This window comes from Pristiophorus japonicus, chromosome 5 (assembly GCF_044704955.1).
Source record: "Pristiophorus japonicus isolate sPriJap1 chromosome 5, sPriJap1.hap1, whole genome shotgun sequence".
Classification (NCBI taxonomy): domain Eukaryota; kingdom Metazoa; phylum Chordata; class Chondrichthyes; family Pristiophoridae; genus Pristiophorus; species Pristiophorus japonicus.
In genome coordinates this window covers 265788383-265815193 of record NC_091981.1, presented here as the reverse complement: position 1 = coordinate 265815193, position 26811 = coordinate 265788383, and the positions used below count along the sequence as shown (strand labels likewise).

The 26811-nt window shown below is 46.2% G+C and overlaps 1 protein-coding gene and 2 non-coding genes across 3 annotated transcripts in view; all 3 read right to left on the bottom strand.

Moving 5' to 3' along the window:
- ptprn2 (protein tyrosine phosphatase receptor type N2) overlaps positions 1–26811 on the bottom strand; it is a 1205047-nt gene that overhangs the window by 995108 nt on the left and 183128 nt on the right. The gene's annotated exons all lie outside the window — the stretch shown is intronic.
- On the bottom strand, positions 15894–16075 carry LOC139264986 (U2 spliceosomal RNA). Its single transcript, XR_011593462.1, has one exon. It is a non-coding gene; the product is annotated as a U2 spliceosomal RNA (small nuclear RNA).
- Positions 16202–16398, bottom strand: LOC139264939 (U2 spliceosomal RNA). The gene has a single exon (XR_011593427.1). It is a non-coding gene; the product is annotated as a U2 spliceosomal RNA (small nuclear RNA).

Sequence of the window (26811 nt, the reverse complement as noted above, 5' to 3'; positions counted from 1 at the left end):
TGCAATTAATGTCTATCTCAACATTGACAACATATGAATAGATGTTACAAGATGGTAAATCACCTCTGTGCCCGCTGACCTACACTGGCTTCCTCATAAAAATATAACGAAGAAAAAAAAATTACATTCAAATAACTCACCAGGTAATGACATTAAGACGTTCAAAATTAGGTGGATACCAGGCTTTGTGAGTTGGAATGCCAGAGGGACAAGCTTCAATGGGGTGCGTTGTCTTTTCTCGTCCTTGAACTTTTGATACATTCTCATCATCATCATAGGCAGCTCCTCGGAATCGAGGAAGACTTGCTTCCACTCTAAAACTGAGTTCTTTGGTGACTGAACAGTCCAATACGAGAATTACAGTCTCTGTCACAGGTGGGACAGACAGCCTTTGAGGGAAAGGGTGGGTGGGACTGGTTTGCTGCATGCTCCTTCCGCTGCCTACGTTTGGTTTCTGCATGCTCTCGGCGATGAGACTCGAGATGCTCAGCGGCCTCCCGGATGCACTTCCTCCACTTAGGGTGGTCTTTGGCCAGGGACTCCCAGGTATCGGTGGGGATGTTGCACTTTATCAAGGCGGCTTTGAGGGTGTCCTTGAAACGTTTCCTCTGCCTACCTTGGGCTGGTTTGCCGTGAAGGAGTTTCAAGTAGAGCGCTTGCTTTGGGAGTCTCATGTCAGGCATGTGAACAACGTGGTCTGCCCAACAGAACTGGTCGAGTGTGATCAGTGCTTCAGTGATTCTAGGACAATGGTGGCACACAATTAAGACACCAGCAGGGCACGCCCAGAGATCCAGCCTGCACTCATAATCAGAGGCACTTTGCTGGTGCCTGTGTGTCGGATCAGGCCAATGAAGTGGTTAAAGAGCCAAAAGAGAGCACGTTATGCTCCTATGTGCAGGTGGACATCCGAGGTCACTCAAACCAGCAGGTGTGAGGAGTGTGTTAAGTCAGTATCGATGAGATGTGAAAGCAGAGCATTTTCAAACTCTGAGAAATTCTCCATCTACCAGTCAGAAAGATAAGGAACTGCGGGTTAACCCAAGGCTCTACCAATTGTCTGCCTCTTCAGAAAGGTGCCTTCTTTACGTGGTTTAATTCGGACGCACAGTAGACCTACTGTGGCTGGGGATCGAAAAATTGGTGCCCGGCTTTTTGGAAGACTTACCATGTCAGTGAACTGTTTGAGGAGTCATTTGCGTAATACACAGTAGGAAAGACATGACCTACAAAGACACTGCACTCCCCTTTAGCCCCATGTGCCCAAACTCGGTGGAGGCAAGGGTCAGAGATTATATCTGCCCTGACAACTTCTCTAAATACCAGAGCTCCTGAAATGTTGTTCTGGCTGCAGTTGAAATGAAGTGCAACTATATATCAAACAGATAAAAAGGGAGTCATTTTAACCTCAAGTAAAAATGTAAAAAATTTTAAACACTGACCCCAACCCGCCTCGAACCCCGCCCATATCCAGGTTTAACGGAGGCAGGACAAGGGGTGGGCGACCAATCGGTTCTTAGGAGGCAGGTCGGTCGGTCTGGTGTCCCCCTCTTATTTCTCATCTACATGTTGTGGCTCGGCGACATCATCCGGAAATACAGCATCAGTTTCCACATGTACACTGATGACACCCAACTCTACCTCACCACCACTTCTCTCGACCCCTCCACGGTCTCTAAATTGTCAGAATGCTTGTCCGACATCTAGTTATGATTGAGCAGAAATTTAATCCAATTGAATGTAATGGTCCCCGTCACAAACTCCGTTCCCCAATCACTGACTCCATTCCTCTCCCTAACTTCAATCTGAGGCTGAACCAGACTGTTCGCAACCTTGGGATCATATTTGACCCCGAAATGAGCTTTCGACCACATATTCGCAGCATAACTAAGACCGCCTATTTAAACCACCGTAACATCGCCCGTCTCCAGCATTGACTCAGCTTATCTGCTGCTGAAGCCCTCATCCATGTCTTTGTTACCTCTAGACTTGACTATTCTAACGCACTCCTGGCTGCCCTCCCACATTCCACTCTGCATAAACTAGAGGTGATTCAAAACGCAGCTGCCCGTGTCCTAACTTGCACCAAGTTCCGCTCACCCATCACCCCTGTGCGCGCTGAACTACATTGGCTTCCGATTAAGCAATGCCTCGATTTCAAAATTCTCCTCCTTATTTTAAAATCCCTCTATGGTCTCGCCCCTCCCTATCTGTAATCTCCTCCAGCCCCACAACCACCCCACTCCCTACCCCGCCAAGATATCTGCACTCCTCTAATTCTGCCCTCCTGAGCAAATTGCTCAATCATTGGTGGCCTTGCCTTCTGTTTCCCCAAGCTCTGGAACTCCCTGCCTTAGACTCTCCACCTCTTTTCGCCTTCACGACGCTCCTTAGTATAGTATACTTTAGTATTAGGCAGTCCCTCGTATCGAGGATGACCCACTTCCACACCAAAAATAGATGACTTCCCAGGTGTTTCAATGAGGGACCTGACAATCTAGGTCCTGAACTAAATACTAAAGGGTGGAAGATGCCTGTGCATGGATTCTTTTAGCGTTGGGTGGCTGTTGCACACCATCCATTACACGGGCTTGACAGAGCGAGATCTTGATCCTTAAAACATACCACTTTGACCATGCTTTTTATTGTGTATCTGTAAAGCATGCACTCCCATGTTCCGCCACCAGGGAGCGCATCCCCTGAAGTCCCAAGGGATCCCAGCATCCCTTGGGAACACTGTATATAAGCCGGCCCCTAAGGCCTGTTCCTCACTCTGGAGTGTCTTACTGAAGACTGAGGTCACTGTTACTTTAATCTTCCTGTGTCTCATCTGTGTTAGGAACACAATAACTGGCAACGAGAATACGAATCCAACGCAAAGATGCAGAAACCTGGAGCGATCCTGGAAAAGTTCTCGGAGGGTGAGGACTGGGAAGCCAATGGTGAATGGCTAGACCAGTACTTTGTAGCCAACGAGCTGGACGGAGAAGGAAGTGCTGCAAAAAGGAGAGCGGTCCTCCTCACGGTCTGCAGGGCACCGACCAATAGCCTCATGAAGAATCTTCTGGCTCCTGTGAAACCCACAGATAAGTCGTATGAGGAGCTGTGTACATTGGTTCGGGAGCATCTTAACCCGAGGGAGAGCGTGCTGATGGCGAGGTTTCGGTTCTACACGTGTCAGCGATCTGAAGGTCAGGAAGTGGCGAGCTACGTCGCCGAGCTAAGACAACTTGCAGGACAATGTGAGTTTGATAGTTACCTGGAGCAAATGCTCAGAGACCTTTTTCTACTGGGCATTGGCCACGAGACCATCCTACGAAAACTTTTGACGTAGAGACACCGACCCTCAGTAAGGCGATAGCGATAGCACAGGCATTTATGTTCAGCAGTGATAACACCAAAAAAATCTCTCAGCACACAAGTGCTAGCAATGTTCATAAATAATCTGGAACTGTGTTTGAAAGCAGAAATGTACAGGGCAGAAACCACGAGTCTTCAACTGCCAGCAGCCTCAGGTGACCCAGATGACTCAGAGTCCCTAACAAAGGATGAATGCAAGGCAATTCACACCTTGTTGGCGTTGTGGAGGCTTCCATTCAGCCTATTCATTCCGCTTCAAAGGGTATGTTTACAAGAGCTGTGAAATAATGGGGCACCTCCAATGAGCTTGCAGACGAGCTGCAAGCTCTGCAAAACCTGCGAACCACCACGTGGCAGAGGAAGATGGTGGATCAAAGCAATTTCGAGCCTGAGAGAGAGGAGGCAGATGCTGAAGTACTCAGGGTGCACACATTTTTGATGAAATGTCCACCTATTATGCTAAATGTAAAATTGAATGGCTTACTCGTAGCCATGGAACTGGACACTGGCGCTAGCCAATCCATCATGAGTAAAAAGGTGTTTGAGAGACTGTGGTGCAACAAGGCACTCAGACCAGCCCTGAGCCCCATTCACACGAAACTGAGAACATACACCAAAGAGCTTATCACAGTCCTGGGCAGCAACATGGTCAAGGTCACCTACGAGGGCACGGTGCCTGAACTGTCACTCTGGATTGTCCTGGGTGATGGCCCCACACTGCTTGGAAGGAGCTGGCTGGGCAAAATCCACTGGAACTGGGATGACATCCGAGCACGATTACATGTCGATGAGGCCTCATGTACCCAGGTTCTTAACAAATTTCCTTCCTTTTTGAGCCAGGCATTGGAAACTTTTCCGGGGCGAAGGTGCGGATCCACTTGATCCCAGAGGCACGACCCATTCACCACAAGGCTCGAGCAGTACCTCACATGATGAGGGAGAGAGTGGAAAGCGAGCTAGACAGGCTGCAACGCGAGGGCATCATCTCCCCAATGGAATTCAGCAAGTGGGCCAGCCCGATTGTTCCAGTACTCAAATGTGATGGCACGGTCAGGATTTGCGGCGATTATAAAGTAACTATTAATCGTTTCTCGCTACAGGACCAATACCCGCTACCTAAGACAGACAACCTATTTGTGACACTGGCAGGAGGCAAGATGTTCACCAAGCTCGGCCTACATGACGCAGGAGCTGGAGGAGTCTTCGAAGGGCCTCACCTGCAACAACACGCACAAGGGACTGTTCATCTACAACAGATGCCCTTTTGGAATTGGGTCGGCTGCAGCGATCTTCCAGAGAAATATGGAGAGCCTACTCAAGTCGGTACTGCGCATGGTGGTTTTTCAGGACGACATATTGGTAACGGGTCAGGACACCGTCGAGCACTTACAAAATCTGGAGGAGGTCCTCCAGCGACTGGATCGGGTAGGGCTGCGGCTGCAGAGGTCGAAATGCGTCTTCATGGCAACAGAAGTGGAGTTTTTGTGGAGAAAGATCGCGGCGGACGGCTTCGGCCCACAGGCGCCAAGACAGAGGCTATCAGGAACGCGCCCAGGCCACAGAAAGTCACGGAGCTGCGGTCGTTCCTGGGACTCCTCAACTATTTTGGTAACTTCCTACCGGGGTTAAGCACCCTATTAGAGCCCCTACATGTGTTATTGCATAAAGATGAGAACTGGGTATAGGGAAAAAAAACAAGTAATTGCTTTTGAGAAAGTCAGAAACATTTTATGCTCCAACAAGCTGCCTGTATTGTATAACCCATGTAGAAGACTTGTTCTAGCATGTGATGTGTCGTCGTACGGAGTCGGGTGTGTATTACAACAAGTTAATGTTGCGGGGAAGTTGCAACTGTCGCCTATGCCTCCAGGAGCTTGTCTAAGGCCGAGAGGGCCTACAACATGATTGAGAATGAGCCATTAGCGTGTGTGTTCGGAGTAAAGAAAATGCATCAGTACCTGTTTGGCCTCAAATTTGAGCTGGAAACCGATCACAAGCCCCTCATATCCCTGTTCGCTGAACACAAGGGGATAAATACTAATGCCTCAGCCTGCATACAAAGGTGGGCACTCGCTCTATCAGCGTATAACTATACAATCTGCCACAGGCCAGGCACCGAGAACTGTGCGGATACTCTCAGTCGGCTACCATTGCCCACCACGGGGGTGGAAATGACGCAGCCTGCAAACTTGTTGATGGTGGCGCAGTCCGCAGACTTGTTGATGGTCACGATTAGGACTTGGACCAGCCAAAATCCTCTGCTGTCTCTGGTAAAAAACTGTGGACTGCATGGGAGCTGGGCCAGCATCCCCGTTGAAATGCCAGAGCTAATCAAGCCGTTCAAGCGGCGAAAGGATGAGCTGTCCATTCAGGCAGACTGCCTGTTTTGGGGTAACCGCGTAGTGCTACCCAAAAAGGGCGGGGAGACGTTCACCTCGGATCACCACAGCACACACCCGGGTATAGTAATGATGAAAGCGATAGCCAGATCCCACGTGTGGTGGCCCGGTTTGGACCTGACTTAGAGTCCTTTGTACAGCAATGAAGAGTGTGTGCTCAGTTGAGCAACGCGCCCAGAGAGGCACCACTAAGTTTGTGGTCCTGGCCCTCCAGACCATGGTCAAGGATCCATGTTGACTATGCGGGCCCGTGTCTCGGTAAAATGTTCCTGGTGGTGGTGGATGCTTTTTCAAAATGGATTGAATGTGAAATAATGTCGGGAAGCACCGCCACCGCCACCATTGAAAGCCTGAGGGCCATGTTTGCCACCCATTGCCTGCCTGACATACAGGTCAGTGACAACAGGCCATGTTTCACCAGTGCCGAATTTAAAGAATTCATGACCCGCAATGGGATCAAACATGTCACCTCAGCCCCGTTTAAACCAGCCTCCAATGGGCAAGCAGAGAGGGCAGTACAAACCATCAAACAGAGTCTTAAACGAATCATAGAAGGCTCACTCCAAACCCACCTGTCCCAAGTACTGCTCAGCTACCGCATGAGACCCCACATGCTCACAGGGGTGCCCCCGGCTGAGTTAGTCATGAAAAAGACACTTAAAACCAGACTCTCGCTGGTTCACCCCAACCTGCATGATCAGGTAGAGAGCAGACGGCAGCAACAAAATGTAAACGATGGTCGCGCCACAGTGTCACGGGAAATTGACCTGAATGACCATGTGTATGTGCTAAACTCTGGACATGGTTCCAAGTGGATCGTGGGCACGGTGATAGCTAAAGAAGGGAGTAGGGTGTTTGTAGTCAAACTAGACAATGGACAAATTTTCAGAAAGCACCTGGACCAAACGAGGCTGCGGTTCACAGACTGCCCTGAACAACCCACAGCAGACACCACCTTTTTCGAGCCCACAACACACACCCAAAGGATCAACGACACCACCCCGGACCAGGAAATCGAACCCATCACGCCCAACAGCCCAGCAAGGCCAGGCTCACCCAGCAGCCCTGCAGGGCCAACAACACGCCAGCCCAGCGAGGGCACAGCCAACACACCAGAACAGACATTTGTACCGAGGCGGTCCAACAGGGAAAGAAAGGCTCCCGACCGCCTCACCTTGTAAATAGTTTTCACTTTGACTTTGGGCGGGGGGGGGGGGGGAGTGATGTTGTGTATCTGTAAAGCATGCACTCCCATGTTCCGCCACCAGGGAATGCATCCCCTGAAGTCCCAAGGGATCCCAGCATCCCTTGGGAGCACTGTATATAAGCCGGCCCCTAAGGCCTGTTCCTCACTCTGGAGTGTCTTAATAAAGACTGAGGTCACTGTTACTTTAACCTCCCTGTGTGCAGTCTCATCTGTGTTAGGAACACAATACTTTTGGTCTCCTGCGCTAATTTCTACTTATGCTGCTCGGTGTCAACTTTTTAAATCGCATTATACTCCTGTGAAGCACCTTGGGATGTTTCATTACATCAAAGGCGCTATATAAATACAAGTTGCTGTTGTTGTTGTTGATACCTTTCAAGAAAGCTGCCTGCCAAAATTTTAACAAACTTTCTATTTTTAACTCATGTTAATTGGACTTCGAGAAACTCGGCAGGTGACAAGGGCTGGATCCATTAGATAAGTGCCTTTACAGCACTGCTTGTGAGACAGGAGGAGCAAGAGTTTTTCCTCCAGGTGCAACAAGCTAACTCTATAAACCCAACCCCAGCTCCATGATCTCCAACCACTCTGCTGCCCCCACCCCCCACCATCCAGCAATCTGTCAAATTACACCTCACAATCACCGACCCCCACCCATCCAGACTCTACCCACCCCCACCACCACTAAACCTACCTGCTCCTGGTTTCCTGTCCGACAGTCCGACAGCGGCCAAGCCCGTTGATCAGGCTGGCTGTCAGGTGATGATAATATTGAAAAATATTTCACACATGCCCTGGAGTTAAAACTGCACGCCGTTTGAGGAAACCTCCACTTCTGGGTTTCCCGACTATAACTCCTCTCCCCACCCCACTTCGAACCATGTCCCAGTAAATATCGGAGCCAAAGCGCCTGGTTCACTGCCCAGCATTTAAATTCTGAAAATCTGTTATCCTGTACACTGACAGACTGTTGTCTGTCCCAGGATTGAATGCAGCCTCATTATTGCCTTACACAATAGGCCCCAAAGTTGGTTCAGCTCCACCATATTTTAACTGCATTACTGTTCCCAGCTACCAAGCCTATTTTGTTTTCTTTGAATGCTTCCTCTGGAGTGATGCTGGAGGATTTAAAAAAATCCCAAATACCACTTCACCACTAATAATCAGCACCTTTAAAAGCTCCATCCCTGTCTTCTCCATTCTCAAACCTAAAATCAGTTGTGGGAGCTCATGGATAACTTTGTCCCCAAAATTGAGGTCATCCATTCAGAGATCTCAGGCACCTCCAGTCCCTCTTTACTCCCTGACCACCCCAGGCTCCAGCCTCCAACACTCAAATGGCTCAGACTTTCCTCAGTATCTGTTTTGCTAACAAAACTGTGGTGGGACAGGTCCCCACACAGCAGAGCAGATCAGATGGCTGCCTGCCTATGGGGCCAATTTTTAAATTTATTTATTCATTCCTGGGATGTGGGCGTCACTGGCAAGGTCAGCATTTATTGCCCATCCCTAATTGCCCTTGAGGTGGTGAGCTGCCTTATAAAACTGAGTAGCTTGCTAGGCTATTTCAGAGGTCAATTAAGAGTCAACCACACTGCTGTGGGTCCAGAATCACATATAGGCCAGACAGGGTAAGAATGGCAAATTTCCTGCCCTAAAGGACATTAGTAAACCAGGTGTGTTTTTACAACAATCCGGTAGTTTCATGGTCACCATTACTAGCTTTTTATTGATTTATTTAATTAATTGATTTTTTTTTAATTCCCCAACTGCTGTGGTGGGATTTGAACTCATGTCTCCAAATCATTAGTCCAGGCCTCTGGATTACTAGTCCAGTAGCATAACCACTATGCTACCATACCCCCTAAATTACCAAAGGGACCCCTCACTTTCCTCAGCCAATGTTTCACCACCTTTCAAAATGGCTGCAAGTCACCTCTCTCCTGAACAAGTCTTACTGACCCTCTCCGTCCTCTCCAGCTACCATCCCATTTCTAACCTCCACTGTATCTCCAAGATTCTGGAACACATCATTGCCAATTCACTCCATGCCCACTAGTCCCTGCTCAAACTCTTTCACCCAGCTTCCATCCCACCCACAGCACTTAGACCGTTCTGATCAATATCCCCAAAGACATTCTGTCTGCTTGTGGCCAGGTTTGTTATCTCTTCTTGTCCTCCTTGACCTCTCTGCAATTTTTGACATGGTCAACCACATCATCCACCTCCATCACCTCTCCATAATCCATTTCCATAACACTGACTTCTTAAGGTTCCAGTCCAACCTATCTCAACCCAGTCAGCATATCTCCCACCTGTGCACCAACAATCAGGTTCAGTGTGCCTCAAGGTACCATTCTTCCTGCTTGGGTTTCTGTCCTATAATTGTATAGCTCTTTAGAATTTTACCGCATTAAAGGAGCTATATAAATGTAGGTTATTGTTGTTCCTCGATGCCCAAAATTAGTCCCACATGAATGAATGGAGCTTCAAATATTGAGGCTTCTGTCACTGAAACAGAGAAAGTTAAAGGGAAGATTGAGAGCTTTTCAAAATGATGAAACATTTGGAGATGATAAATAGTGAGAAATTGGCTGTATTGTTTGGCAAATTGATAAGGAGCCAGCATAAATACAGAATTATCACTGGAAGAATGAAGGAGCAAGTTGGAAGAAATGTTTTCACATTGCAGGTTAGTAAAACACATGGAATGCTTTACCACAAGCGGCTACTGCAACAGAGACTAGATCGTCATTTAAAAGGGAACTGAATAAATATTTAAAAAAGAAAAAAGACTTGCATTTATATAGCGCCTTTCATGACCACTGGACGTCTCAAAGCGCTTTATAGTCAATGAGGTACTTTTGGAGTGTAGTCACTGTTGTAACGTGGGAAACGCGGCAGCCAATTTGCGCACAAGCAAGCTCCCACAAACAGCAATGTGATTATAACCAGATAACCTGTTTTTTTGTTATGTTGATTCAGGGATAAATATAGGCCAGGACACCGGGGTTAACTCCCCTGCTTTTCTTCAAAATAGTGCCATGGGACCTTTTACGTCCATTTGAGGGGCCAGATGGGGCCTCAGTTTAACGTCTCATCCGAAATACAGCACCTCCGACAGTGCAGCACTGGAGTGTCGGCCTAGAATTATGTGCTCAATTTCCTGGAGTGGGACTTGAACCTTCTGACTCAGAGGTGAGTGTGCTACCCACTGAGCCACAGCTGACACAAAAAGAAAGATTATAAACTTTGGGAAAGGTGCAGAGATATGGGACTGCTGGGAGTGTGGGATTGGGCAATTTATCCTACTATCATATATGTTGCACAAAAACCTATCTGAATTTGAAGACTAAGTAATGTAATCTCTTCCTTCTTCTCAAGCCTGAAACTTATAGTTACTTTACTTTCAATAAGGTGCTTTCTTCTTATTCATTTCTAATAATTATTGATCACGACAAGCTAGCAGAACAATCAAAAATGAGTCAAGGTGGATAGTGGGAAGGATATTACAAGTTCAGTAATGACGGGGGAGGGAGAATGCAGGTGAGCTCTGTTGGACAGAGCATAAATCAAGAAATAATAGAGGTACAGCAATAATCATGGCCAATTTTAATCTTCATCTTCATTGAAGCCTAAATCAGCCTAAGATCCCGACACGGCTGAAGGCATGGAGGCGCTGCCCATCTTAAGGGCAGGGAATCATTAACATATTGTAGAGCAATCGTCCAAACTTATCTGCAGAGTGGAGCTCAGGACCTCGAGGTAATCAATACCGGGCGTGGGGAATCGTTCTCTTAAGTCGATGCATCGTCTATGTTTTCCTCTTGTGAACACTCTTGCTGGTCTTCTGAATGGTGTTTATCTACCCTATCATTGTTTGTGCAATGGTTATCTCTCGGCACATACATTCTTCCTCTATTTGTTCAATTTAGCCTTTGACCAGTGCAGAACTGCTGAAGTGGGTAAAAGCACAGTCTGACAGGTGCGACAGACTGTCTCAGTGAAACTTCGCCCCGTCAGTAAACGAGTCCATGCTCCTTTTCAGGACATGTCAATGGTCGATTTTTCCCAGTATTTTGCTTTCATTCGATGCCTCTTCGAGCCAAGCTTTTTGTATCCAACATAATTTTAATCCTTCTCTGCTTTAGGGGCTTTCTCAGTGGGGTCAGCAGCCATGCCTGCAGCGATTAGCCTTGGTCTCCCCAAGAGCCGTCTCTTCAATCTTTCCTCTCCGTTCACAAATGTGGATGCTGTGATATGATGCCTAATGAAAACATTATGGCTTGCTGGGTAATGGAGAAAACTACCTGAACAGCACTTAAGTGCAAAGCCTTTGTGTTCATGTGGTTGAGGTGACCACCCCACCCCTCATGCCCACATGCACGCTATCTTTGGGACCTTTTAGAGGACCCTGCTAGCCAGTCAATGCTGCGCTATAGCAAATGCTTCTTATGGACTTTCCTGCACTAGATAGTCCAATTCTGACACAGCCTTGAGATAATGAAGGGAGGTCCATTTTGACCTTTTCAGGTACGTGTGGACGGGTCTATAAATGCTGGTCCTGTGGTATTAATGGATGTGGAAAAAACACTTCAGGTGCCACTGCATTTGTTCTTGCCTCACAAATTTATCCCTCAATAAGCATCACTATCTGGTCATCATCACATTGCTGTTTGTGGGAGCTTGCTGTGCACAATATGGCTGCCGAGTTTCCTATATTACAACAGTAACTACACTTCAAAAGTATTGGCTGTAAAGCGCTTTGGGACATCCTGAGGTTGTGAAAGGCACTATATAAATGCAAGTCTGTCTTTCTTTTCCTCATCTCAACCTGCAGTAAGTTTGGAATCCCAAAGGAATATCTGACCTCACCACTTTGTAATGGGCAATTTACTTGCCATCAGCATTCAAGAATTATGAAGAAAGGTTTTGCTAAAGTATAAAAATGCAAAGGTAGAGGACTCATTTAAAATGGAGGACTACCCAGAAGTAAACAACAATTTAATGGCGATAAATGCTGTGAGAAATAACTGAAAATGAGGGGGAGAAACCTGTCATAACACCATCTCACAAGAAGTCTACTTGAACTGATCATGCCCAGTTTTTATGAGTGAGACTTATGCTGTGGGTAGAGCCTGGCCCAAAGATGTGAAATTTGGTGTTTTTCTAAATACATTTTCGATATATGGGCACCGCCAGCAAGGCCAGCATTTATTGCCCATCCCTAATTGCCTTTGAGAAGGTGGTGGTGAGCCACCGTCTTGAACCGCTGCAGTCCGTGCGGTGAAAGTAATCCCACAGAGCTGTTAGGGAGGGAGTTCCAGGATTATGATGATGAAGGAATGACCAAGTCAGGATGATGTGTGACTTGGGGAGGAACCGGAAGGCGATGGTGCTCCGATGCACCTGCTGCCCTTGGCCTTCTAGGTGATGGAGATCGTGGGTTTGGGAGGTGCTGCCGAAGAAGCCTTGGTGAGTTGCTGCAGTGCATCTTGTAGATGGTACACACTGCAGCTACTGTGCACCAGCGGTGGAGCAAGTGAATGTTTAAGATGGAGGATGGGATGCCGATCCAAGTAGTCTGCTTTTTCCTGGATGTTGTTGAGCTTCTTGAGTATGTTCAGAACTATTTAGAATTGCGGCCGTCCAGGCAAGTGGAAAGTATTCCATCACACTTCTCACTTGGGCCACTTGTCGCAGAATACAAAGCCTCTGTTCTGCTCTAGTAGCCATAGGATATACAGCCCAGAAACATAGAATCATAGAGGTTTACAGCACAGAAGGAGACCATTCGCCCATTGTGTCTGTGCCGACCGAAAAAGAGCTATTAGTCCGTAGCCTTGCAGGTTACGGCACTTCAAGTGCATATCCAAGTACTTTTTAAATGTGATGAGGGTTTCTGCGTCTACCACCCTTTCAGGCAGTGAGTTCCAGAACCCCACCATCCTCTGGCTGAACAAGTTCCCCTCAACTCCCCTCTAATCCTTCTATCAATTAGTTTAAATCTATGCCCTCTGGTTCGTGACCTTTCTTTTAAGGGAAACAGGTCCTTCCTACCCACTCTATCTAGGCCCTCATAATTTTATACACCTCAATAAGGTCTTCCCTCAACCGCCTCTGTTCCAAAGAAAACAATCCCAATCTAGCCAATCTTTTCTCTTAGCTAAAATTCTCCAGTCCTGGCAACATCCTGGTAAAACTCCTTTCTAATGCAATCACATATTTTCTGTAATGTGGTGACCAGAACTGCACGCAGTACTAGCTGTGGCCTAACCAGTGTTTTATACAGTTCAAGCATAACCTCCCTGCTCTTATATTCTATGCCTCAGTTAATAAAGACAAGTATCCCGTATGCCTTCTTAACCACCTTATCTATCTGCCCTGCTACCTTCAGGGATCTGTGGACCTGCACTGCAAGGTCCCACTGTGCCTCTACACTTCTCAGTATCCTATCATTGATTGTGTATTCCCTTGCCTTGTTAGCCCTCCCCAAATGCATTACCTCACACTTCTCTGGATTAAATTCCATTTTCCACTTTCCTGCACACCTGACCAGTCCATTGATATCTTCCTGCAGTCTACAGCTTTCTTCCTCACTATTAACCCCACGGCCAATTTCTGTAACATCTGCAAACTTCTGAATCATGCCCCCTAAATCTAAATCATTGATGTATATTACAAAAAGCAAGGGGCCGAGTACTGAGCCCTGCGGAACCCCACTGGAAACAGCCTTCCAGTCACAAAAACATCCGTCAACCATTACCCTTTGCTTGGATCCAACTTGCCACTTGAACTTGGATCCCATGGGCATTTACTTTGCTGTCCAGTCTGCCATGAGTGACCTTGTCAAAAGCCTTGCAAAAATCCATGTAAACTACATTAAACTCACTACCTTTATCAACCCTCCTTGTTACCGCCTCAAAAAAATTCAATCAGAAACAGGCCATTCGGCCCAACTAGTCCATGCCGGCATATATGCTCCACTTGAGCCTCCTCGCATTTTCCCTCATCTAACTCTATCAACACAACCTTCTATTCCCTTCTCCCTCATATGCTTGTCTAGCCTCCCCTTAAATGCATCCATGCTATTCGCTTCAACCTCCTCCTGTGGTAGCGAGGAGTTCCACATTTTCACCACTCTCTGGGTAAATAAGTTTCTTCTGAATTCCCTGTTTGATTTCTTGGTGACTGTATCAGTTATGTTTCTGGTCCAGTTGAGTTTTTGGTCAATGGAGAACGCCCCCGCCCCCCCAAGGATGATGATGGCAGGTGACTCAGCGATGGTAATGTCATTGAATGTCAAGGATAGGTGGTTAGATTCTCTTTTGTTAGAGAAAGGTGTAATTGCCTGGCACTTGGATGGCGTGAATGTTACTTGCCATTCATCAGCCCAAGCCTGGATGTTGTCCAGGTTTTGCTGCAGGTGGGCACGGACTGCTTCAGTATGAGAGGAATTGCGAATGGAGCTGAACACTATGCAATCTTTGAACAGTTTATTTGAAATGAGGCCACACATGCCTGTAGCACAGAGATGTTTTGTGATTCCAAATCTCATGTCGGAAAGCTGACCACGCGCAACTCGGAGGAGAGAAGGCAAGCACCATTTTTTTTTAAAAACTCACATCTGCAGCCAGTTCACAAATCTGATAAATCCCGGCCCTGAAATTCCTCGGGGATTCTCCCGGTGTCTTGTCCTAACATGGCAGGAAGCCAGCAGAACCTCCAGAAAAACAGTTGAAAATAGCTGCCTATGGTGTTTCTCTGGGGCTCCCACTGATGATACAACCCAAGTTAGGGAGATGTCCAAGGAATTTCATGCTTCTAATCTATAAACGTATCTCACGTTAGCTTGTCATACCAACCCCACAGTCTTCATGAACAAGTTTGCACTCAGTCACTGTTCAGGTGGCATCTGCTCACAGAACCATCAATATCAGTGGTCATAGAAACATAGAAACACCAAAATTTGGTGCAGGAGAAGGCCATTCGGCCCTTAGCGCCTGCACCACCATTCAATAAGATCATGGCTGATCATTCAACCTCAGTACCCCTTTCCTGCTTTCTCTCCATATCCCTTGATCCCTTTGGCCGTAAGGGCCATATCTAACTCCCTTTTGAATATATCTAATGAACTGGCATCAACAACTCTCTGCGGTAGAGAATTCCACAGTTTAACCACTCTCTGAGTGAAGAAGTTTCTCCTCATCTCGGTCCTAAATGGCTTATCCCTTATTCTTAGACTGTGACCCCTGGTTCTGGAACTCCCCAGCAACTGGAACATTCTTCCTGCCTCTAACCTGTCCAATCCCTTCAGAATGTTATATGTTTCTATGAGATCCCCTCTCATTCTTCTAAACTCCAGTGGATACAAGCCCAGTTGATCCAGTCTCTCCTCATATGTCAGTCCTGCCATCCCAGGAATCAACCTGGTGAACCTTCGCTGTAATCCCTCAATAGCAAGCACGTCCTTCCTCAGATTAGGAGACCAAAACTGAACACAATATTCCAGGTGTGGCCCCACCAAGGCTCTGTACAACTGCAGTAAAACCTCCCTGCTCCTATACTCAAATCCTCTGGCTATGAAGGCTAACATGCCATTTGCCTTCTTCACCGTCTGCTGTACCTGCATGCCAAACTTCAATGAATGATGTACCATGACACCCAGGTCTCGTTGCACCTCCCCTTATCCCGGTCATTATCCCGGCCATAATAGCTACAATGTGCAGCACTGCACAGAGCCTATATTACTTAAGAAGACTAGGTGCAGGAATGATTGCCAGGATTTCCTAAATGGCAGCAGTTACTGCACTTCAGTAAATCTCAGTGATTACACTGTTTTTTTTTGTTCATTCTTGTCAGATCAACTCCAGCGCCAAAGATCACTTTGCGCGATTACACTTGATCTTAGCCAAAAGGCCGAGAGGGGAAGCTGCACCGTTCCTGGAAACACTGCAATACCAGGTCGATGCGTGGAGTGGACGGAGCAAGCCCCTGTTCCATCTCCCTGTTCCAAAAAACAATTTAATATTTGGTCCCCAGATAGGGGATATTAAACTGATAAGAGCAGATTCTACACTTGATCTTAGCCAAAAGGCCGAGAAGCGATTACACTTTTTTTTTTTGAAATTCGTAGCCAATCGTTCCAATTCTTTGTCAAATCACAAACGCCAGAGGTCACCTTGGGCCCATTCAAGGATCACTCTGCGCCAATGCTCTTAGCCAAAAGGCCTAGAGCCACTGCACCGTTCCTGGAAGTACTGCAATACCAGGTTCGTGCCATGGAGGTGGATGGGTCAGGTCCCCCACACACCTCCTATTTCCAAAAAAGCAAGCATATACCTTCCTGATCCAGGGAGAACCACCTTGGGGTTATGGTGGTTACTCCCCTGTCAGGTCAGTTACGCATGATCTTAGCCAAAAGGCCGACTTGCCTTCAAGTAAGACGGTAGAGGGTTCAATTCCCACTACAGACATCAGCAGACAACTCAGGTTGCAATACTGAGGGACTGCTGCATTGTCAGAGTTGCCATCTTTCAGATGGGTCGTTAATCCGATGCCCCATCTGTAGGCTCAGGTGGGCATAAATGATCCCACAGCACTATTTGAAGAAGAGCAGAGCAGTTCTTCCAGTGTCCTGCCAACATTTATCCCTCAACTGACATTACCAAAAACACATCTAATTACTGTTTTGTGGGACCGTGCTGCATGCAAATTGGCTGCCTCATTTGCCTACATAAGTGACTACACTTCAAAAGTAAGTCATTGATTGTGTGGCATCCTGTAGATGTGAAAGGCGGTATTGAAGGTTATTTATTTTCTCTCTTTCAAAAACTAATTAATTGGGTCAAGCACATTGAGACAGTTTGATGCGTTAATTAAAGCAATGCAAGTATTATTTCATTTAAATCTACCGGAGGTTTGAAGGCAAGATGATAGACAGAAACTTGGGAAGAGAAAAAGAAACAGATAAAATGCTGGATCATATTATATATTAGAACTTTAACAAGACCCGAGTGTTGCAAAATGACTTACTACCCGGGCTTAAAACCACCTGAATTCTATGTAGGTGACCTTAGTTCAAATCTGATTGCACATCCTGAGTAATTACAAACTGTGCAAAATTGCAGTCAGCCTTCTCACCACTCTCCAACAGATCATTATCTCTGTCGTAGTGCTTCTCTCAGCGTGATGCCAATTGTCCATTTGACCTTCAGTTACACCTCAGTGGGACTTGGCTGAAATTAAAATTCAGGGGCTCTTCAAATTCACCAGCTCTTGCCCCATTCCCCCCATTAAATATGTTCTTCAAAAATAACTTGGCAGACGAGTTGTACAAAAAAATGTAACCTCCCTCCCCCACCCCGATGCCTGTCAGACTCAACTATCAACAACAGCAACCATTGAGCAGAATGATAATTCCAAATAATCAATGAAAATTTCTGCGCCACTTCAGGCTCAGGGTTGCAGTATGTAACAAAAATAATGGTACTTTTACCAACAAAAATAATGGTACTTTTACCAAAAAAAATAACGGCACTTTTACCAATAATCAATATTCACGTTGATATTCGCAACCTTGGTGTCGTATCTGACCCCAAGCTGAGCTTCCAACCACATATCCGCGCCATCACTAAGAACGCCTATTTCCACCTCCATAACAGCACCCGACTTCGCCCCGCCTCAGCTCATCAGCTGCTGAAACCCTCATCCATGCATTTGTTATTTCTAGACTTGACTACTTCAGCCAGCCTCCCACCTTCCTCCCTCCATAAACCTGAGGTCATCCAAAACTCGGCTGCCCGTGTCCTAACTCACACCAAGTCCCATTCACCCATCACCTCTGTGCTCACTGACCTACAGTGGCTCCTGGTTAAACAAAACCTCGATTTTAAAATTCTTATCCTATTTTCAAATCACTCCATGGCTTCGCCCTTCCCTATCTCTGTAATCTCTTCCAGCCCTACAACCCTCAGATATTTGCACTCCTCTAATTCTGGCCTCTTGAGCATCCCCGATTTTAATTACTCCACCACTGGTGGCTGTGCTTTCAGTTGCCTGGGCCCTAAGCTCTGGAATTCCCTCCCTAAACCTCTCCGCCTCTCATTCCTCCTTTAAGACGCTTCTTAAAAGCTACCTCTTAATATCTCATCATGTGGCTCAGTGTCAAATTTTGTTTGATAATGCTCCTGTGAAGCTCCTTGGGACGTTTTATCACATTAAAGGCACTATATAAATACAAGTTGTTGTTGTTGTTGATATTGATATTATGATTAATTTCAATTTCTAAGATTTCTACTTCATTTAACCTCCATACCAGCATTAAACCTGACCCCCTAATGCACTTGTTATGCTTGACAGACCTCCATCCAAAATGCCGGCCTGCCTGGCAGCTTCTGCTGGGTAGAACTTGGGAGGCGGGAAACTCTGACTGAAAACGGGCCAGAGCTTCATGTTAAAATTCTAACGGAATTCGAGTGAATGTTAATGAACACGCACCCAAATGTCCCTTGAGTAATGCCAGGAATATGATGTTTCATCCCATGGCCCCCAAAAATGGGTAATGCAGGTCGTTAGAATGGATGTTAGCAGGAGCTGATATTTTTCCAATTGAATGTTGAGCCGACAGGAGCTGGATCATGTGGCTGTGTTGTTCGGATATGTCTTTTGGCCCACTTTATTCTCATTATCTTTATGTCAAGCGTTCTTCAGCTGCTGAAATTTAAATTCAGGCACTGGTCATACTTTTCTATTGATGTTAGTTTGGAGGATGAGGAGGAAGAACAAAAGTGGGATGTGCCTCCATTATCTTGCCCCATATCGCCATACAGCAAGAAAGAAATTGTCAAACTGGGAAAGTCCTCCAGCATTTATTTCTTGGTAAATTTTAGCAAAATAGTCGGAGGTCAAGCACTCCATTGTTCTTGCACCGGTGCTACCTCCTCCACTGACACTATTGACCCTAATCACATTTCCCAGCCCTATTCCTGTCACTTCAATATTTTTCTCCTTTAATTATTAACATTCTTAGGCAATTCCCTCTAAAATGCCATTATCCACTTGGAATCAATAGGAGCTGTGGTAAAACATTCCAAATGCTAATAAACCGCTATATGGAAAAAATACATCTAACTTCCTCCTTTGCGCATCTAGCTCCCATTTTTGCAGATTCATGGACCACGGGAAATGATCACCACTTACTTTCTCAAGCATTTTCTCAAATTATATCTCCCAGAAAGTGCCTGGTTTTAGGGTGTTCGGTAGAGGGACTTGGAGCAGAGGCTATGGATGTTCAAACCCTTTGTCCTTACATTTCCTGGGCATTAAATTAGACGACACAGGTCAATGGTGTCTCAATTCATCCCGTGTTGGTTTCCTGGGTTTCGGACCTGGCGGATGTCCAAGAGGATCGCCCAGAGAAAGTGGGCATTCAAGGTCGTGCGCCAACCCTTTAGATCGGAGCATTTAGAAAGGGGCAGCTAGCAACCTCAACAGATCCCCAGGAAGGTAGGTTTTACATTTTATTAAATTCAGCCAGGGGAATAATAAGGTTGGAGGCCACTGAGATGCTGCTGTTTGACAGCAGCCAAAAGGCCCAGATGCCTTGGGAATTTTAGGGATGGGCAATAAATGCTGACTTTGCCAGCACTGCCCACATCCCATGAACGAATTTTAAAAAAGCTGGCGGCCTTTCACAAAAGTTGCTTCCCCCCCCAATATGAGGTGCCTGCCCATGATCAAAGGGTCTTTACTAGCACTGCTCAAGTCAAGCCATGCTAAGGAACCAAAACCAGTAATTTATTTGAGTTCGGCTACGTTCTTAGTTGGCCGGATTGAAAACACACACTGCCTGACTAATTGTGGGATTGGGTGTGGGGGAGGAAAATTGGCCCCACTAATCCTGAGCACTATTGCAAGTGAAACCACCACTGCAGAACAAGGACACGTAAGCCCCGATTCTAACTCAGGGTGACAGATTTGTGGGCAGGGAGCTGAGGTGGACGGCAAACTGTCCTCATCTTGGCAGCTTGAGGTCAGAGTGATTTTAACTTCTGGGCCCCATCTGCATAGGCCCCAGCCGGAGGTGGCAGCTGACCGACTGGGGGGCTGGGAGTGGATTGTGGGGCGGCAGGAGACCAGAGCAATGCCAACAGCACTTGGATATCGAAGGGGCGCGTGTCGCCAAGAGTATCGCCGTTCCATTCAGGATGTTAATCAAACCCATCTACAGATGGTGCTTCATTCTGGAGCGTTTTTTCCCCACTACATACGCCTATTCGGCACTTCTGAGTTCCTTGGCTACAAATCTAAGAGATAAGCTTTTATTTCAATCATAATTCACCCATAAATGAACTGTCTTATCATAAAAGCTTAATTTCTATAATCCATTAGGTAACAGTTACAGACTCTGAATGGAGATGAAGTAAAACTACACTGCAGACCATCACAGCACATTTGATCATTGCCTTCCGACTAATATCGCTTGGTGCATGAGTGAACATGAATCGCATTTGCACCGAAACCTCAACTCTAATGAAATCATCATCATCATCATCATAGACAGTCCTTTGAAATTGAGGAAGACTTGCTTGCACTCTAAAAGTGACCATTCAGTCCAATATGGGAATTACAGTCTCTGTCACAAGTGGGACAGACAGTCGTTGAAGAAAAGGGTGGGTGGGACTGATTTGCTGCACGCTCCTTCAGCTGTCTGCGTTTGGTTTCTACATGCTCTCGGCGATGAGACTGGAGGTGCTCAGCGCCCTCCCGGATGCTCTTCCTCCACTTAGGGCGGTCTTGGGCCAGGGATTCCCAGGTGCCGGTGAGCATGTTGCACTTTATCAAGGAGGCTTCAAGGTTGTCCTTGAAATGTTTCCTCTGCCCACCTGGGACTCGCTTGCCGTGTAGGAGTTCCGAGCAGAGCACTTGCTTTGAGAGTCTCATGTCGGGCATGTGAACAATGTGACCCGCCCAACGGAGCTGGTCGAGTGTGGTCAGTGCTTCTAATGAAATAAGGGCCGATGACACTCATCTGAATGCAGACCAACTCACCTCATCAGTTAACACTGAGAAGTTAACCAGAATGTTATGACAGAATGTTAGCCTAACATCTGTGGTTGGGAAAATGTTGGAGTCCATTATTAAAGAAGCAGTAGCAGGACATTTGGAAAAACAAAATTCGTTCAGGAAGAGTCAGCATGGATTTATGAAGGGGAAGTCATGTTTGACAAATTTGCTGGAGTTCTTTGAGGATGTAACGAACAGGGTGGATAAAGGGGAACCAGTGGGTGTGGACTTCCAGAAAGCATTTGACAAAGTGTCACATAAAAGGTTACTGCACAAGATAAAAGTTCACGGGGTTGGGGTAATATATTAGCATGGATTGAGGATTGGCTAACTAACAGAAAACAGAGAGTCGGGATAAATGGTTCATTCTCTGGTTGGCAACCAGTAACTAATGGGGTGCTGCAGGGATCAGTGCTGGGATCCCAACTATTTACAATCTACATTAACAACTTGGAAGAAGGGACTGAGTATAACATAGCCAAGTTTGCTGATGATACAAAGATGGGAGGAAAAGCAATGTGTGAGGAAGACACAAAAAAAATCTGCAAAAGGATACAGACAGGCTAAGTGAGTGGGCAAAAATTTGGCAGATGGAGTATAATGTTGGAAAGTGTGAGCTCATGCACCTTGGCAGAAAAAAAATCGAAGAGCAAGTTATTATTTAAATGGAGAAAGATTGCAAAGTGCTGCAGTACAGCGGGACCTGGGGGTACTTGTGCATGAAACACAAAAGGATAGTATGCAAGTACAGCAAGTGATCAGGAAGGCCAATGGAATCTTGGCCTTTATTGCAAAGGGGATGGAGTATAAAAGCAGGGAAGTCTTGCTACAGCTATATAAGGTATTGGTGAGGCCACACCTGGAATACTGCATGTAGTTTTGGTTTCCATATTTACGAAAGGATATACTTGCTTTGGAGGCAGTTCAGAGAAGGTTCACTAGGTTGATTCCGGAGGGGTTGACTTATGAGGAAAGATTGAGTAGGTCGGGCCTCTACTCATTGGAATTCAGAAGAATGAGAAGGGATCTTATCAAAACGTATAAGATTATGAGGGGGCTTGACAAGGTGGATGCAGAGAGGATGTTTCCACTGTGAGGAAGACTAGAACTAGAGGGCATGATCTTAGAATAAGGGGCCGCCCATTTAAAACTGAGATGAGGAGAAATTTCTTCTCTGAGAGTTGTAAATCTGTGGAATTCGCTGTTTCAGAGAGCTGTGGAAGCTGGGATATTGAATAAATTTAAGACGGAAATAGACAGTTTCTTAAACGATAAGGGGATAAGGGATTATGGGGAGCAGGCAGGGAAGTGGAGCTGAGTCCATGATCAGATCAGCCATGATCTTATTAAATGGCGGAACAGGCTCGAGAGTCCGTATGGCCCGCTCCTGTTCCTACTTCTCATGTTCTTATGTTCTAAACTACTAGATGCAGGCCTGCAGTGAGAAATAACAATTATGGGCCAGATGTTTATTACAGTTTTAAAAGCCCCTCCCAACCCCCACCAACACACAATGGCTCAGTGGAGGGGGTGGGGGGGGGAAGCGGATTTTCAACTGTCGCCTGCCCATTTCTCACATGAAAAGTTGTCAGCTACTGGGGGAGGGGGCAGCACCACGGTCACCCCTCGGGAGCCACGGCCCACATCATGCTATTTTCAGGCGAGCCTTTAAATGGCTGAACAGCACCCCCACCTGTTTTTAGAAAAGAGGCTGTTTAAATATGCAACTCGAGGTCCTAATTCATTGTAGGACCCCGAAAGCAATTTTGAAGTACAACTGGGCAGACCACGCGCTACACGCGCTCTGCCATTTTGTACCACAATGTGAGCGGCCTAACCAGCAGCCATTGAAGGGACTGCTGGTGGCCTCTCCATAAACGAGCACCCCCAAAAATATATTATTTTATTTTTGTAAGGCCAGAAGGAGCAGGAATGCTCTTCGTGATTCCCCAAAATAATGCTGAGCCATTGCCGGCCATGCTACACTGCACGCGCCCCCAATCTCTTGGATTGGCGCCACTCCCTCCCCAGGCCCGAACTGCTGCTGGACTAAGTGTAGGGGCCCTCCCACAACTGGTGAGCTACAGCCTAGGGCCTGCCTAGTGCCCACAGCTCGCCGACTACAATGCTGGCTTCAGGCGGGTGGCCCTGGCACTCCATCAAATCCCTTCATTGCTGATCATTAAAGTGTCAGCTGTGGCTCAGTGGGTAGCACTCTCATCACTGAGTCATAAGGTTATTGGTTGAAGTCCCAATCCAGGGACTTGATCACAAAAATCTAGGCCGACACTCCAGTGCAATACTGAGGGAGCGCTGCGCTATCAGAGGTGCCGTCTTTCGGATGAGATGTTAAACCCGTGGCCTCGTCTTCTCTCTCAGGTGGATGTAAAAGATCCCACGGCACTATTTCGAAGAAGAGCAGGGAAGTTACCCCCAGTGTCCTGGTCAATATTTATCCCTCAATCAACATAACAAAAACAGATTATCTGGTCATTACCACATTGCTGTTTGTGAGAGCTTGCTTGTATGCAAATTGGCTGCTGCATTTCCCATATTACAACAGTGACTACACTCCAAAAGTACTTAATTGACTCTAAAGAGCTTTGAGACGTCCGGTGGTTGTGAAAGGCGCTGTATAAATGTAAGCCTTTCTTTTTTCTTGATCTGTACCTTAACTCCATCTACCTGCCTTGGTTCCATGGGGACGACAGGTGGGGTACACAGGGCCCTCTCCTGCCATTAAAGGGAAGGCACGCTGCGAACTCTGCAATGGGCGAGGGGCCACCACTTCACCACTAGGGAGCGGGGTGCCGTGGCAGCAACCTGGCACAGAAGCGGAGTGCTGGGTCTGCAACATCGTGGCATGGACCCCGCGTAAGTCGGCCATTGTAAAAAAAAAAATTGTGTGGCACACCTCTTTAGTTTTCGCCCCGCAAGCGGAGTGTGGCCCGGTTCGTGACACGCGAAGCTGGCGTGGGCATCACCCGTGGCAGCCTCATGGGGCACTACCGGGCCGAAAACAGGTCACTGCGCACGCAGCAGCCCGGGTGCTACTGGCAGGAGCGGGGCAGTACTGGTTTGCGCCTCCGCTAACTCGCATGGTGTTTTGCGGGAATCAGTAGCTGCTCCGGGCGAGAAGTCGTTTGCGCCTCCCGTTAGCGCCCTTTGATACCCTTCCCTAACAAAAATATATCAATCTCAGAGTAGAAGTTTTCGATTGATCTAACCTCAACAGCGTATTGCGGGGTCAGAGTTCCAGATTTCCACTATCCTTTGAGTGAAGTGCTTCCTGACATCACCCCTAAACGGCCGAGTTCTAATTTTAAGGTTATGCCCCCGTCCCACCTCAGTGAAGTAGCTGAGCCTAGAAAGAGAAAATTGGAGTGAAAAAGTATATAATTACGGCTGATACAGAGACTTTGAAAAAGTTTTACAGGAGGGTCATGAATATGATTCCCGGCTTAAATAATCGCAGTCACTCAGATAGGCTTAAACAGCTGGGCCTATTCACTTTAGAGATGCACAGTGTTGTTTGATAGAGGTACATAAAATAGTGAATGATTATGCTCCTATTGATAAGTTGGGTAAGACCAAGAGGGGTCACACGTATAAGTTGCGCAACAGTAGGCCCAGATTAGATGTTAGATGGTTCTTCTTTCCCCAGAGGATAGCAGACCTTCTGGAACAAGATGTCAGCTCATGCAGTGAGCGTCGACTCTCTGCAAACCTTCAAAATAGAGCTGGACCAGTTCCTGACTGGGGTGGAGATCACATCGTATTAATAGTAGGTGAAATACCAGGCAATACAAACATGGTCAATCTGGGCGTCAGCACTAGCTTCGATCACCTAAGGGGTCGGAGAGGAATTTTCCACATTTTCCCCCATAATTGGCCATAGTCCTTTGGTTATCTCGTTTTTGGCTCTCTCACAAGATTACATAATAGCTAGTGGGTAGGGGATGTCTACCCATCATGCTCAGGCATCATGATTGACTGGGCCATCATTATGCCCATCATTTTTGTATGGTTGTATGTGCCTTTTGTGTATTGTTTCAGAGTTTTTTGGCACACTGTCACATATGAGGCACTTGTTAAAATCATAAGCTGCCAATACCAACAAAAGCTTAGGAGATTGCTAATCAAAAATTAGCACTACCAACACCGGAGATACTTAAAGGAAATCCTAGTGCATCACCAAATCCGACTGCAAGGGACCTACGTTTGTCTTCACTAATCTTCTTCTCTTCACATATCTATAGAAGCTTTTGCAGTCAGTTTTTATGTTCCTGGCAAGCTTCCTCTCATACTCTATTTTCCCCCTCTTAATTAAACCCTTTGTCTTCCTCTGCTGAATTCTAAATTTCTCCCAGTCCTCAGGTTTGTTGCTTTTTCTGGCTAATTTATATGCCTCTTCCTTGGATTTAACACTATCCTTAATTTCCCTTGTTAGCCACGGTTGAGCCACCTTCCCCATTTTATTTTTACTCCAGACAGGGATGTACAATTGTTGAAGTTCATCCATATGATCTTTAAAGGTTTGCCATTACCTATCCACCGTCAACTCTTTAAGTATCATTTGCCAGTCTAATCCAGCCAATTCTTACAAATTATTACAAATGCTCCTCGCATTGAGACTTAGAGCCTTCAGGTGTGTTTTTTTAGCACTCTTTGTCCTTTTAGAATTATGTTGTCATGTGGCCCTTTTTGATTTTTGCCCTCCACTCTTACTTTTCTCCTTCCTACCTTTTGCTTCTTCCCCCTTTTTACTTCCCTCTGCCTCCCTGCATAGATTCCCATCCCCCTGCCATATTAGTTTAAACCCTCCCCAACAGCACTAGCAAACACTCCGCCTAGGACAACGGTTCCGGTCCTGCCCAGTGACACCCGAAAATCAGGCAAACCCGGGTGGAAAATCTTCACTAAACTGTGCTATTAAATATGTTAGCACTATTTATAAGAAATCAATGTTTTCAAATATTTTGGTCAGCTTGCAAATGATGTTGGCAAATTACATTAGTTCCGCTTCTAAGAATCCGCAGCAAGCTGGTTAAAAATAGTCAAATCTGCACTTGCATTGAATGGTTTTATAAAACATCAAATGCTCCTTTTGAAAGTCTTTATTAACTATTATTTAAAGCAGTTTTGTTTGTTCCATATTATCAATGAAATGTGTATATTAGCAGATTTACTTCTCATAACACAAGGACAAGGGCTTTTTTTAAATTAAACACAACAGATTAAACAGTCTCAGTACAGCCTTTAATTAATTTACTCATCTCAGTGCACATTGCTAAATTGATTTCAAAGAAAACTTTCCAGAAATTGCTGCAAGTTCATGCATTTCACTGTAACTACAATCAAAGCCCATTAAATTTAACTAGGTTGTCATGTCCCTCCCTCAGCACAGAAGCAGACATGCAATGTAGTTAATGGAAAAATCTCTTCCAGCCTCTTGAAGGCTATTAGGTTACAGAAGTCACTAAAAGTCTTTTACAGATATTTGTAATTCGTGCAGCATTTGTTGAAACTCTGATCTCTCCCTCATGAAGCAATTCGATTTTTCACAACTTCAGGTGCTGAAGGGAGACGCCGACACATGCAAGAAATCTTCATTTTTATTATGTTGTAATTGCAGAATGTATCTAAAATAATCTAGCCCATCAACCTGGCCTTGGAATTGACACAGGCAATAGTAACATAGCAGCTGGAAGATGGGGGACAAAGAAAATGGCAAACCCAAAATCAGGATCTGAGTGAACTGTGTCAAGCCGGATTAAT